The sequence below is a fragment of the Leptinotarsa decemlineata genome, unplaced genomic scaffold (assembly GCF_025532065.1).
Source record: "Leptinotarsa decemlineata unplaced genomic scaffold, Ldec_3_MD MMD2_P_RNA_scaffold_3, whole genome shotgun sequence".
Lineage (NCBI taxonomy): Eukaryota > Metazoa > Arthropoda > Insecta > Coleoptera > Chrysomelidae > Leptinotarsa > Leptinotarsa decemlineata.
The window spans coordinates 175771-192312 of NW_027412530.1; the positions used below are offsets into that span (position 1 = coordinate 175771).

The 16542-nt window shown below is 35.8% G+C and overlaps 1 long non-coding RNA gene across 1 annotated transcript; it reads left to right on the forward strand.

Moving 5' to 3' along the window:
- Window positions 1–14349: 14349 nt before the first annotated feature.
- On the forward strand, window positions 14350–15571 carry LOC141487507 (uncharacterized). Its single transcript, XR_012468417.1, has 2 exons — window positions 14350–14557; window positions 14635–15571. It is a non-coding gene; the product is annotated as an uncharacterized lncRNA (long non-coding RNA).
- Window positions 15572–16542: the final 971 nt, after the last annotated feature.

The following is a 16542-nucleotide window of genomic DNA, read 5'->3' on the forward strand; positions in this document are numbered from 1 at the left end:
TGAACGAACCAATTAGAATACTCGATAGTAATACTCGTTTTCTACAATGACTCTTCTGTACTGAAAAAATTCAAGGGTTAGGAGAGGGAGTTGCGTCACAGTATAGTTTCATAATGATACCCAATGCTTTGAGTAATGTAATCGGATGTAATTTCCAAAAACGAAATCACGGAAAGAAAAAAATTGATTTGGCACCTTTTTTGCCGTCTGTTTGTGAGGGTACGAACTACGTAACCCCGACAATCAAACATTCCATAGCCAGAAAAATTTCTACATTTCTATTGGATCCGTATTCCAATAAGTTCAGCTAGTGAACACTAGGTGGCGTCCGCGTGAACTTCACTTTTAACAAAATAAAATTTAGACTAGATAGAGAGAGATCATAGCTCCCAGGGTAGGCCGCCAGCTGTTTAACAGTGAAGAAGGGCGTGGATAAGATGGAGGGTAGAGCGCCACCCGCTTGATCAACCCTGGAGCTTATATAGCATACGAAACAAAAAAGGGAAATTAACTCTAAACGGTAACCGATCGAATCAAACTCGAATCCAGTTAAAATATTCATAATTCCTTTCCCTAACATCTACACCTTTCTCAGTTGATTCCAAATTTGTTAACAAATCCCTTGATTTATCTGTCAGTTTATAAATTTTATTCAACCGTTATTAGAGGACTCCCCCTATAATACTGGCAGGGCAGGGAGCCTTGAGCTCCTGAGGCCACGAAGTTTCAAATGTGAGAAGATTTCACTTTTCTAATTGTAAACAATACCAAAATGTTCATAAGATATAAATTATATTACACCTATAGCACAAATGTTTCAATTCTAAGGGGACTTTAATGAACCCAGGCTCCCCAAGGAAAAAAGGAGGATGTCTCTTCGATACTTGAGACGTCGCTGTTTTGAAGTTATACTTTACCTTTGATATAGCTATATCGCCAGCTTACAGTAGGTTGAGAGAATGAATTCATCTACATAGGCATAAAAGCATATATCCTACACTGATATTCTTCCCCTTTTGGGCAGGTTTGAAGAACATAAACCAACCGTCAACATCAAAGACTATGCCCCAGAGAGATGATGTGGAACCACCACATAAGAGACACAAAATGGACTTCCACAATGAATGTTATTCTGAATGCAGCTCAAAGCCCCCAAAACGAGGAAGAAAAATAATATATGAAAAATATTCCGTACAGAGAAGCATGTTTTTAGCGGTTGTCACTCGTCCAGATATATCATTCTCAGTGAGCAGAGTTAGCAGATATTTGGAAAATCCAGGAAAGCAGCACTGGAAAGCAGTCAAACGTATTTTCAGATACCTAAAGGGTACTAAAAGTTATGGAATTCTATACAATGGTGGGAGCAACGAATATTTAAAAGCGTATTCAGATGCAGATTTTGCAGGAGACATCGATACTAGATATTCAACAACTGGCTATGTTACTTTATTATCAGGTTGTCCAGTTACATGGACATCTCAACGACAAAAGTGTTGCAACATCCACGACAGAATCTGAATATATTGCAGCTTGGGATGCCGCACGAGAAATAATATGGTTGAGAAGGTTGCTTAAAGAAATTGATGTTGACGTTTCAAATCCAACGGAACTTTTTGTTGATAATAGAAGTGCTATAAACTTGATGAGCTATAATGATCATCACAAACGAAAAAAATATCACTGTTGTTTACACCCAATCAGAAAACCAGTTGGCAGATATTTTAACCAAACCCTTACCACGAGAAAAATTTTCAACAAATCGACAAGGTCTGTGGGTAACGTCTTCGAAGTGAACAAAGAGTGGGAGTGTTGAAGTTATCCATGTTCACTTCATTTCGATTGATCTTGTTTTTATGATTCTTTGGAAATCGTTGTTGATTGAATGAGTTTTAATGTCATTGTTAATACATATAAAATGTATCGTTTGTATATTCATGATTAAAACCTGGTTCAGTAGAGTTTACAGTTCGATTTCCTACAAATTACAACACAGGTAATACTGCTAGACAATTCTATCTCTAACCCTCATTCCTTCTACAGCAAATTGTCCTCTCCATTTCTCCATGAAAGCCATTTTCAATACATTCCTTTCCCGAATATTCTGAGGGAATACTATACTTCATGTATTGCTCGATGAACTGCAGTTCGACTCAAACTGCAAAAAAGTTTCCTCACCAACACCCCTTTATAGCTATATCGCCAGCTTACAGTAGGTCGAGAGAATGAATTCATCTACATAGGCATAAAAGCATATATCCTACACTAATATTCTTCCCCTTTTGGGCAGGTTTGAAGAACATAAATCTTTGTTGAGATAATAGATCAAGCATCAAAAATCTAGTCTCTGATAAGTTATTTGTCCCTATCTTAATAACTGAGCTTATATGTGTGTGTGTGTGTCTCCTCAAGGTGGCTGGCAGAACAAGAATGGTTTTAGAGTTACAAACTTAGGTCTGCAGTGCTCTGTCCGTACAACAATTGTGATCGGTACAACAGCGGTTAACTACTAACTACTGCTACTACTGTATTAGGCATTCATGCAAGGATGTCTAGTCTTATAGCAATACTAACACGAGGAAGCGGTATTCAGATGAAAGAAAGCCTAAAATGAAACAATTCATATTAGATGGAAACGGTTCACTGGAAGTGATGTCCGGGACGATACGTCTGGAGTCTGGACAGAATGATCAAGCTCATTCTCTGAATATATGAGTTGTCTCGTTGATAAATATCAACTCGCCTGTAGTGTCGTGTGGCCTATAGGTTTACTTTTGTCCCAAGAAGCCAAAATTCAAATCAGTAAGATTCTGTTCTCCATAAGCAATTGAATCCAACAAGTGAGTTGAATGTTTTACCAGCATCCAAATGCCAAGAATAAAAATTTCCTATTCTTATAAAAGATGATAATACTTGATTAATCCGAAAAATCGAGAAGTTTAGACATAAACTCGAAAATTAGCAAATGGCTACCAAAAGTATCACAACAAATTTTGAATTTCGGCGGCAAGACATTCACGGAACCAAAGTCGTCAATTCACCGTTCCGTGTTCCGTCGGAGCACGGAATCCTTAAAGGGATTCGAATATGTGTTCGAATATAATTAATGCGTTCGAATATATCCTTGTATAGTTGTTTGCAAAAACGGGAAATTAACTGTAAACGGTAACCGATCGAATCAAACTCGAATCCAGTTAAAATATTCATAATTCCTTTCCCTAACATCTACACCTTTCTCAGTTGATTCCAAATTTGTTAACAAATCCCTTGATTTATCTGTCAGTTTATAAATTTTATTCAACCGTTATTATAGGACTCCCCCTATAATACTGGCAGGGCAGGGCAGGGAGCCTTGAGCTCCTGAGGCCACGAAGTTTCAAATGTGAGAAGATTTCACTTTTCTAATTGTAAACAATACCAAAATGTTCATAAGATATAAATTATATTACACCTATAGCACAAATGTTTCAATTCTAAGGGGACTTTAATGAACCCAGGCTCCCCAAGGAAAAAAAGGAGGATGTCTCTTCGATACTTGAGACGTCGCTGTTTTGAAGTTATACTTTACCTTTGATATAGCTATATCGCCAGCTTACAGTAGGTTGAGAGAATGAATTCATCTACATAGGCATAAAAGCATATATCCTACACTAATATTCTTCCCCTTTTGGGCAGGTTTGAAGAACATAAACCAACCGTCAACATCAAAGACTATGCCCCAGAGAGATGATGTGGAACCACCACATAAGAGACACAAAATGGACTTCCACAATGAATGTTATTCTGAATGCAGCTCAAAGCCCCCAAAACGAGGAAGAAAAATAATATATGAAAAATATTCCGTACAGAGAAGCATGTTTTTAGCGGTTGTCACTCGTCCAGATATATCATTCTCAGTGAGCAGAGTTAGCAGATATTTGGAAAATCCAGGAAAGCAGCACTGGAAAGCAGTCAAACGTATTTTCAGATACCTAAAGGGTACTAAAAGTTATGGAATTCTATACAATGGTGGGAGCAACGAATATTTAAAAGCGTATTCAGATGCAGATTTTGCAGGAGACATTGATACTAGATATTCAACAACTGGCTATGTTACTTTATTATCAGGTTGTCCAGTTACATGGACATCTCAACGACAAAAGTGTTGCAACATCCACGACAGAATCTGAATATATTGCAGCTTGGGATGCCGCACGAGAAATAATATGGTTGAGAAGGTTGCTTAAAGAAATTGATGTTGACGTTTCAAATCCAACGGAACTTTTTGTTGATAATAGAAGTGCTATAAACTTGATGAGCTATAATGATCATCACAAACGAAAAAAATATCACTGTTGTTTACACCCAATCAGAAAACCAGTTGGCAGATATTTTAACCAAACCCTTACCACGAGAAAAATTTTCAACAAATCGACAAGGTCTGTGGGTAACGTCTTCGAAGTGAACAAAGAGTGGGAGTGTTGAAGTTATCCATGTTCACTTCATTTCGATTGATCTTGTTTTTATGATTCTTTGGAAATCGTTGTTGATATGCGGATGAAACAAAAACAAACAAGTCACTCAAAAAAAGTGAGTATACAAAACAACACCTTGAAATTGATGATAAGTCTAAAATGGGGGAAAACACCAACATACAGGATGGCACACCTAAAAACAAAACATCCAAAGATAAAATCCCAATATTGGAACTGGGAAAGGAAAAGGAAAATATAAATCCAACATTGGAACTGGAAAACAAACAAAGAAAGATAATGACTAAGATTATTAATTTAAATAATGATGATGGGAACGCAGAGGAAGGCTTTGAAGAGGCTAAAACAAAAACAAAAAAAAATAATATAAAAAAATAAATAAAATAAATGTTGGCTGTGGTAATGGAGACAGTAATTTTCACGGAAAACAGGATAAACCGAAAAAAATTTGGTTATTTGTGACAAGAGTTCCAGATGATATTGAGGAAGAAAACATTAAAAACTTCATTGAAACAAATTTAAAGCTAGAACAGGACTCGAGTCTACTAGAAGTTGAAGTTAAAAAGCTATCAACATTCAATACAAGACGCAACAATCAATCGTTCATGGTTGGTGCAGATCCTCTTTTAAAAGAAAAACTCTATGATCCGTGTTTCTGGCCGAGATATATAGGATTTGAACGTTTTGACTTCAGAAGGGGCAGACATTTCCTTAGCAATGAAGAAGTGGTGGTAGCAGAAAAAAGGCCATTGTCTTTTTTAGATCGCAAACCAAAATAGTGGACACAAAATACTATATCCTTCTTTCAAACATTAGTGGACTAACACAATATAAAATTGACAAACTAATATCGGACTATTGCAATATGGACCTGAAATTTATCTGCATAACTGAGACCTGGTTGACAAACAGCGACATTTTGAGTTTTAACTTTCCTTATTATCAGCTGGTAAATGTATTTGGTAGAACCAGATACAATCGAGGTGGAGTTGCCATTTGGGCCAAAAATGATATTAATGTAGAGTCACTTTCTTTTCAAGAGTATTGCATTGAAAAAGATATTGAAATTTGTGGTTTGAAATGGATCAGGAAAACACAAATATTCATAATTATTTCTTGTTATAGGTCACCTAAAGGCCACTTTGATACATTTTTTGAAAACCTCATAATGATTATGGAAACTGTATGTAAGAACAGGAGTTGCGTATTTTTGTGTGGTGACTTCAATATAAATTCTATGACGACACATCAGTCTCTAAAATTTACTCATCTTTTAGAATCATATGGGTTACTCCCAACCAATCACACTCCCACACGTGTCACTTCCACCTGTGAAAGTATACTAGATCAAATATATACAAATGTTGAATACTGTGAGGGTAAGGTTGATATTAATACAGAATCAGACCATGATAATTTTCTACTTGCAGTACCTTCAGATAATGAACCTTCTGTTAATACAACAATTTATGCTAGGGAAACGAGTGAGGTAAATATTAATAATTTTATAACCTTATTAAAGAAGGAAAACTGGGAAGAGGTTTACTTGGTAAACAATACTGATTCAAAATTTAACGCCTTTCTTGACACATTGATTTACAACTTTGAAGCCACGTGTCCCATTAAAAACAAAAAAATTAAAAAAACCACTGGAAATGAATGGGTAACAAATGAAATAAAAAAATCATCTAAAGATTTAAAACAATTACATTACCTAAGAAAACAATTTCCAATACTTGATCTTGAGTATAAATTTGCCAAAAAACAACATAAAAACCTCTTGTTAAGTACGAAAAGTCAATTTTACATCAATAAAATTCAAAATTCATCAAACAAAAGTAAGTCTACTTGGCAGATTATAAATGAGCTCAATGGAAAAAATAAACCCCAAAAACACATCGCAATAAAATTACATAATGAAATTATTGAAGAACCATCAATTTTATCAAATATATTTAATGATTATTTTGTAAACATACCTAAGGAAACAATAGGAAATATACAACACCTAAATCATCGAATTAAATATCCACAAAATAATTTTCAAACAGAGAGTATGTTTGTTCAATATGTTTCTGAGATAGATGTTCTCAATGTTATAAAATATAAAATTAAAAATAAGCCCTCCTGTGGTTATGATGGAATTTCAGCTGTAATATTAAAAAAAATTGCAGAATACATAGTTGAACCTCTAACTCATGTGATTAATAAGTCTCTTGAGGACGGGATATTCCCAACAAAATTGAAAACTTCATTACTGTCTCCTATTTTAAAGAAAGGTAATCCATCTGACATATCTAATTATAGACCAATCACTATTCCATCAGTAATATCAAAAGTAATTGAATATGTGGTTCTAAATCAACTGGTATCGTTTTTAGAGAGGAACAAAGTTATTATGGATAATCATCATGGTTTTCGTAGCCAATACTCTACTACAACAGCAATTATCTCCTTCTATGAGAAAGTATTAATAGCTACTGAGAAGGGTGAAAATCCAACAGGAATATTTTGTGATTTAAGTCGAGCTTTTGATTGTGTTCAACACGAAACTCTGCTTGATAAGTTATATAAATTTGGTATAAGAGGTAAAATTCATGACTGGTTTAGCTCGTATCTGAAAGGACGGAAACAAATTGTAAAAATCTCTCATTGTGGTAAAACATCTCGGTCATCTCCTCAAAGAAATGACATTGGGGTACCTCAAGGCTCCATTCTGGGGCCAATACTATTCGTCTTATATATTAATGAGCTACCTCTGATCTTAACTGATGCATTCACTACATTGTATGCAGATGACTCAACGCTACTTTTTACAGGAGAGAACTCTGAAATTCTGAAAACAAAAATTAACACCACAATGCTCAACTTTTCAGTCTGGTCTTCTGATATGTCTCTTCTTTTTAATACAAACAAAACAAATTGTGTAACTTTTCATACTCATCAAAACAAAAACGTACTGCCATTAAATATCAACATTAATAACACATGCATTTATAGTACTGAAAGTGTTAAATTTCTTGGAATTTTTTTGGACGAAGACTTATCATTTCGAACTCACTGTCTACAGCTTTCTAAGACACTGAACTCAAAATGTTACCAAATCAGAAATCTTAGATATACATTGAACTTGAATCATCTCCGTTCATTCTATTTTGCAGAAGTTCAATCAAGAATAAACTATGGTATTGCAGTCTGGGGTGGATCAGCATATGCACAAAATGTTTTTCTGGCTCAAAAGCGCATTGTTAGATGTATTGCTAGAGTCTCATTTAACCATAGTTGTCGTGACCTTTTCAAAAACATGAGAATTTTAACAGTTAGTGGTATTTTCATTTTAGAACTTTTGAAGAATATACACAAAGCTCGTGACGACCATATGCGTGTAGATGAACTACACAATTATGATACTAGACAGAAAGGCAAATATTGCGTTCCCTTCAGACGCTTAAATATTAGCTTAAATTCACCTACTGTACTTGGCTTAAGACTCTATAATCGACTTCCACAAAGATATAGATCCTTTTCAAACCGGAAATTTCTTATTGAAGTGAAAAAGATACTAATTGATCTGTGTCCCTACTCTCTAGAAGATTATTATGAATTAATTTTTTAAAGAACAACCTGTAAACATGTATTATTTCACTATCCTATGTTAATTGTATTTTGTCTGCAATTCTTGTTATGCATGTACATAATTTATTTTATTTTATCATTTTACTCACTGTACTTTGTTGTATGTCTATATGTTTTTTGACTTGTCCTATAGCTGTATTTGCTCGAATGGATAAATAAAGAATTGAAATTGAAATTGATTGAATGAGTTTTAATGTCATTGTTAATACATATAAAATGTATCGTTTGTATATTCATGATTAAAACCTGGTTCAGTAGAGTTTACAGTTCGATTTCCTACAAATTACAACACAGGTAATACTGCTAGACAATTCTATCTCTAACCCTCATTCCTTCTACAGCAAATTGTCCTCTCCATTTCTCCATGAAAGCCATTTTCAATACATTCCTTTCCCGAATATTCTGAGGGAATACTATACATTCTGCACCCATCCCTTCAACTATTCGAATTGATACTTCATGTATTGCTCGATGAACTGCAGTTCGACTCAAACTGCAAAAAAGTTTCCTCACCAACACCCTTTATAGCTATATCGCCAGCTTACAGTAGGTCGAGAGAATGAATTCATCTACATAGGCATAAAAGCATATATCCTACACTAATATTCTTCCCCTTTTGGGCAGGTTTGAAGAACATAAATCTTTGTTGAGATAATAGATCAAGCATCAAAAATCTAGTCTCTGATAAGTTATTTGTCCCTATCTTAATAACTGAGCTTATATGTGTGTGTGTGTGTCTCCCTCAAGGTGGCTTGCAGAACAAGAATGGTTTTAGAGTTACAAACTTAGGTCTGCAGTGCTCTGTCCGTACAACAATTGTGATCGGTACAACAGCGGTTAACTACTAACTACTGCTACTACTGTATTAGGCATTCATGCAAGGATGTCTAGTCTTATAGCAATACTAACACGAGGAAGCGGTATTCAGATGAAAGAAAGCCTAAAATGAAACAATTCATATTAGATGGAAACGGTTCACTGGAAGTGATGTCCGGGACGATACGTCTGGAGTCTGGACAGAATGATCAAGCTCATTCTCTGAATATATGAGTTGTCTCGTTGATAAATATCAACTCGCCTGTAGTGTCGTGTGGCCTATAGGTTTACTTTTGTCCCAAGAAGCCAAAATTCAAATCAGTAAGATTCTGTTCTCCATAAGCAATTGAATCCAACAAGTGAGTTGAATGTTTTACCAGCATCCAAATGCCAAGAATAAAAATTTCCTATTCTTATAAAAGATGATAATACTTGATTAATCCGAAAAATCGAGAAGTTTAGACATAAACTCGAAAATTAGCAAATGGCTACCAAAAGTATCACAACAAATTTTGAATTTCGGCGGCAAGACATTCACGGAACCAAAGTCGTCAATTCACCGTTCCGTGTTCCGTCGGAGCACGGAATCCTTAAAGGGATTCGAATATGTGTTCGAATATAATTAATGCGTTCGAATATATCCTTGTATAGTTGTTTGCAAAAACGGGAAATTAACTGTAAACGGTAACCGATCGAATCAAACTCGAATCCAGTTAAAATATTCATAATTCCTTTCCCTAACATCTACACCTTTCTCAGTTGATTCCAAATTTGTTAACAAATCCCTTGATTTATCTGTCAGTTTATAAATTTTATTCAACCGTTATTATAGGACTCCCCCTATAATACTGGCAGGGCAGGGCAGGGAGCCTTGAGCTCCTGAGGCCACGAAGTTTCAAATGTGAGAAGATTTCACTTTTCTAATTGTAAACAATACCAAAATGTTCATAAGATATAAATTATATTACACCTATAGCACAAATGTTTCAATTCTAAGGGGACTTTAATGAACCCAGGCTCCCCAAGGAAAAAAGGAGGATGTCTCTTCGATACTTGAGACGTCGCTGTTTTGAAGTTATACTTTACCTTTGATATAGCTATATCGCCAGCTTACAGTAGGTTGAGAGAATGAATTCATCTACATAGGCATAAAAGCATATATCCTACACTAATATTCTTCCCCTTTTGGGCAGGTTTGAAGAACATAAACCAACCGTCAACATCAAAGACTATGCCCCAGAGAGATGATGTGGAACCACCACATAAGAGACACAAAATGGACTTCCACAATGAATGTTATTCTGAATGCAGCTCAAAGCCCCCAAAACGAGGAAGAAAAATAATATATGAAAAATATTCCGTACAGAGAAGCATGTTTTTAGCGGTTGTCACTCGTCCAGATATATCATTCTCAGTGAGCAGAGTTAGCAGATATTTGGAAAATCCAGGAAAGCAGCACTGGAAAGCAGTCAAACGTATTTTCAGATACCTAAAGGGTACTAAAAGTTATGGAATTCTATACAATGGTGGGAGCAACGAATATTTAAAAGCGTATTCAGATGCAGATTTTGCAGGAGACATTGATACTAGATATTCAACAACTGGCTATGTTACTTTATTATCAGGTTGTCCAGTTACATGGACATCTCAACGACAAAAGTGTTGCAACATCCACGACAGAATCTGAATATATTGCAGCTTGGGATGCCGCACGAGAAATAATATGGTTGAGAAGGTTGCTTAAAGAAATTGATGTTGACGTTTCAAATCCAACGGAACTTTTTGTTGATAATAGAAGTGCTATAAACTTGATGAGCTATAATGATCATCACAAACGAAAAAAATATCACTGTTGTTTACACCCAATCAGAAAACCAGTTGGCAGATATTTTAACCAAACCCTTACCACGAGAAAAATTTTCAACAAATCGACAAGGTCTGTGGGTAACGTCTTCGAAGTGAACAAAGAGTGGGAGTGTTGAAGTTATCCATGTTCACTTCATTTCGATTGATCTTGTTTTTATGATTCTTTGGAAATCGTTGTTGATTGAATGAGTTTTAATGTCATTGTTAATACATATAAAATGTATCGTTTGTATATTCATGATTAAAACCTGGTTCAGTAGAGTTTACAGTTCGATTTCCTACAAATTACAACACAGGTAATACTGCTAGACAATTCTATCTCTAACCCTCATTCCTTCTACAGCAAATTGTCCTCTCCATTTCTCCATGAAAGCCATTTTCAATACATTCCTTTCCCGAATATTCTGAGGGAATACTATACATTCTGCACCCATCACTTCAACTATTCGAATTGATACTTCATGTATTGCTCGATGAACTGCAGTTCGACTCAAACTGCAAAAAAGTTTCCTCACCAACACCCCTTTATAGCTATATCGCCAGCTTACAGTAGGTCGAGAGAATGAATTCATCTACATAGGCATAAAAGCATATATCCTACACTAATATTCTTCCCCTTTTGGGCAGGTTTGAAGAACATAAATCTTTGTTGAGATAATAGATCAAGCATCAAAAATCTAGTCTCTGATAAGTTATTTGTCCCTATCTTAATAACTAAGCTTATATGTGTGTGTCTCCCTCAAGGTGGCTCGCAGAACAAGAATGGTTTTAGAGTTACAAACTTAGGTTTGCAGAGCTCTGTCCGTACAACAATTGTGATCGGTACAACAGCGGTTAACTACTAACTACTGCTACTACTGTATTAGGCATTCATGCAAGGATGTCTAGTCTTATAGCAATACTAACACGAGGAAGCGGTATTCAGATGAAAGAAAGCCTAAAATGAAACAATTCATATTAGATGGAAACGGTTCACTGGAAGTGATGTCCGGGACGATACGTCTGGAGTCTGGACAGAATGATCAAGCTCATTCTCTGAATATATGAGTTGTCTCGTTGATAAATATCAACTCGCCTGTAGTGTCGTGTGGCCTATAGGTTTACTTTTGTCCCAAGAAGCCAAAATTCAAATCAGTAAGATTCTGTTCTCCATAAGCAATTGAATCCAACAAGTGAGTTGAATGTTTTACCAGCATCCAAATGCCAAGAATAAAAATTTCCTATTCTTATAAAAGATGATCATACTTGATTAATCCGAAAAATCGAGAAGTTTAGACATAAACTCGAAAATTAGCAAATGGCTACCAAAAGTATCACAACAAATTTTGAATTTCGGCGGCAAGACATTCACGGAACCAAAGTCGTCAATTCACCGTTCCGTGTTCCGTCGGAGCACGGAATCCTTAAAGGGATTCGAATATGTGTTCGAATATAATTAATGCGTTCGAATATATCCTTGTATAGTTGTTTGTCAGTGAATGAGAACTAAACGAATGACGAGGTATTAAAATATCCCAAAACTTTCAAGGAAGTATTCATTTCAGGTTTAGATAGTCGTCGACCTCAAAACAGAATAAATGACAAAATGAAACCGTAACACCGTATAGGATGAAACTGCAGTAACGTTAGTTACAAATAAAAGCGGTAAAAACATAAAGAGTTTCATTTCTCTTTTTTTCATTATGATTTCCTACCACGTAGTGACGGCTACATCCACCAATTTATTAATGATTCAATATCCATCTCTTTCAGGAATAAACGGTGATACGAGCCAGTGAATAGCATATCATTTGGGACCCGTCAGCCAGCACCCGCCACAGTTGAAACACGACTCCTGCAACAGTTCAAACTGGTCTTTTTCCTCAGTTGAAACTGAGCCCCCGTCAAAATTGAAACCCGTCATCCTTCACAGTCGAAACTTGGCTCCTGAGACAGTTGAAACTTAGATCACATCACAGTTTAAACTCGGCTCTGGTCACCGATCTACCATATTTTGGGGAGAATGACTGGAATATTTGATTACAGAATTATTACAATGAGTTAAAACAACGATAAAAATAAAATAAATTCAACAATAAAAATTAATTGGCGCTCCGGGGCGACTTCATTGATTCCAGTGGCGCATTTGCTTTTTCAGCTGCAGGAAAACCCGGAAAAACCTGCAGCACCACATCATCTGAGAATTATTCCTGACATTTATTTTGTTGTATATCATTTCACAATGATTTTGATTTCTTCATTTTATTCAATGACTTCAATCTCGGTTTTCTGACTTTAGACTTTGAATAACATGGGATCATTATCGATTATGAAAGTAATCATGATTTTTTGTGGGTTTTGTAAAATTACGTCCGAGTTCAGACAAAATAACTTTATGAAAAGTAAAGCTTCAGTCTCATACAAGTAAAAGAAGAGAATCAACATAGATGTACTTCTGTTGTATGTATGTAGTTCAATTATGAACTATTCCAAATTTATAAAGTATATAGTCATGTGAACCCATTTACATTGATCTGGTATCAAAATAGATTGAGAAAAAAATTAAAATGGGCTATTTTATATTGCTATTGGACCTCCTTTGCCATCTATCTGTGAAGGCGTGAACTATATAACCTCGACATGAAAACATTCCATAGGCACAAAAATTTCTACATTTCCATTGGATCTTCATTCCAGTAAGTTCTGCTAGTCAACTCTAGGTGGCGTCCGCGTAAACTTTTCTATCAACGAATCTTATTTTAAAATTCAATAACATTGTCAACTTGATATCTATCTGTTTCAGAAATGAACGATAATACAAGCCGTTAAATAGCATATCATTTCGTGAACGAACCAATTAGAATACTCGATAGTAATACTCGTTTTCTACAATGACTCTTCTGTACTGAAAAAATTCAAGGGTTAGGAGAGGGAGTTGCGTCACAGTATAGTTTCATAATGATACCCAATGCTTTGAGTAATGTAATCGGATGTAATTTCCAAAAACGAAATCACGGAAAGAAAAAAATTGATTTGGCACCTTTTTTGCCGTCTGTTTGTGAGGGTACGAACTACGTAACCCCGACAATGAAACATTCCATAGCCAGAAAAATTTCTACATTTCTATTGGATCCGTATTCCAATAAGTTCAGCTAGTGAACACTAGGTGGCGTCCGCGTGAACTTCACTTTTAACAAAATAAAATTTAGACTAGATAGAGAGAGATCATAGCTCCCAGGGTAGGCCGCCAGCTGTTTAACAGTGAAGAAGGGCGTGGATAAGATGGAGGGTAGAGCGCCACCCGCTTGATCAACCCTGGAGCTTATATAGCATACGAAACAAAAAAGGGAAATTAACTCTAAACGGTAACCGATCGAATCAAACTCGAATCCAGTTAAAATATTCATAATTCCTTTCCCTAACATCTACACCTTTCTCAGTTGATTCCAAATTTGTTAACAAATCCCTTGATTTATCTGTCAGTTTATAAATTTTATTCAACCGTTATTAGAGGACTCCCCCTATAATACTGGCAGGGCAGGGAGCCTTGAGCTCCTGAGGCCACAAAGTTTCAAATGTGAGAAGATTTCACTTTTCTAATTGTAAACAATACCAAAATGTTCATAAGATATAAATTATATTACACCTATAGCACAAATGTTTCAATTCTAAGGCGACTTTAATGAACCCAGGCTCCCCAAGGAAAAAAGGAGGATGTCTCTTCGATACTTGAGACGTCGCTGTTTTGAAGTTATACTTTACCTTTGATATAGCTATATCGCCAGCTTACAGTAGGTTGAGAGAATGAATTCATCTACATAGGCATAAAAGCATATATCCTACACTAATATTCTTCCCTTTTGGGCAGGTTTGAAGAACATCAACCAACCGTCAACATCAAAGACTATGTCCCAGAGAGATGATGTGGAACCACCACATAAGAGACACAAAATGGACTTCCACAATGAATGTTATTCTGAATGCAGCTCAAAGCCCCCAAAACGAGGAAGAAAAATAATATATGAAAAATATTCCGTACAGAGAAGCATGTTTTTAGCGGTTGTCACTCGTCCAGATATATCATTCTCAGTGAGCAGAGTTAGCAGATATTTGGAAAATCCAGGAAAGCAGCACTGGAAAGCAGTCAAACGTATTTTCAGATACCTAAAGGGTACTAAAAGTTATGGAATTCTATACAATGGTGGGAGCAACGAATATTTAAAAGCGTATTCAGATGCAGATTTTGCAGGAGACATCGATACTAGATATTCAACAACTGGCTATGTTACTTTATTATCAGGTTGTCCAGTTACATGGACATCTCAACGACAAAAGTGTTGCAACATCCACGACAGAATCTGAATATATTGCAGCTTGGGATGCCGCACGAGAAATAATATGGTTGAGAAGGTTGCTTAAAGAAATTGATGTTGACGTTTCAAATCCAACGGAACTTTTTGTTGATAATAGAAGTGCTATAAACTTGATGAGCTATAATGATCATCACAAACGAAAAAAATATCACTGTTGTTTACACCCAATCAGAAAACCAGTTGGCAGATATTTTAACCAAACCCTTACCACGAGAAAAATTTTCAACAAATCGACAAGGTCTGTGGGTAACGTCTTCGAAGTGAACAAAGAGTGGGAGTGTTGAAGTTATCCATGTTCACTTCATTTCGATTGATCTTGTTTTTATGATTCTTTGGAAATCGTTGTTGATTGAATGAGTTTTAATGTCATTGTTAATACATATAAAATGTATCGTTTGTATATTCATGATTAAAACCTGGTTCAGTAGAGTTTACAGTTCGATTTCCTACAAATTACAACACAGGTAATACTGCTAGACAATTCTATCTCTAACCCTCATTCCTTCTACAGCAAATTGTCCTCTCCATTTCTCCATGAAAGCCATTTTCAATACATTCCTTTCCCGAATATTCTGAGGGAATACTATACATTCTGCACCCATCACTTCAACTATTCGAATTGATACTTCATGTATTGCTCGATGAACTGCAGTTCGACTCAAACTGCAAAAAAGTTTCCTCACCAACACACCCTTTATAGCTATATCGCCAGCTTACAGTAGGTCGAGAGAATGAATTCATCTACATAGGCATAAAAGCATATATCCTACACTAATATTCTTCCCCTTTTGGGCAGGTTTGAAGAACATAAATCTTTGTTGAGATAATAGATCAAGCATCAAAAATCTAGTCTCTGATAAGTTATTTGTCCCTATCTTAATAACTGAGCTTATATGTGTGTGTGTGTGTCTCCCTCAAGGTGGCTTGCAGAACAAGAATGGTTTTAGAGTTACAAACTTAGGTCTGCAGTGCTCTGTCCGTACAACAATTGTGATCGGTACAACAGCGGTTAACTACTAACTACTGCTACTACTGTATTAGGCATTCATGCAAGGATGTCTAGTCTTATAGCAATACTAACACGAGGAAGCGGTATTCAGATGAAAGAAAGCCTAAAATGAAACAATTCATATTAGATGGAAACGGTTCACTGGAAGTGATGTCCGGGACGATACGTCTGGAGTCTGGACAGAATGATCAAGCTCATTCTCTGAATATATGAGTTGTCTCGTTGATAAATATCAACTCGCCTGTAGTGTCGTGTGGCCTATAGGTTTACTTTTGTCCCAAGAAGCCAAAATTCAAATCAGTAAGATTCTGTTCTCCATAAGCAATTGAATCCAACAAGTGAGTTGAATGTTTTACCAGCATCCAAATGCCAAGAATAAAAATTTCCTATTCTT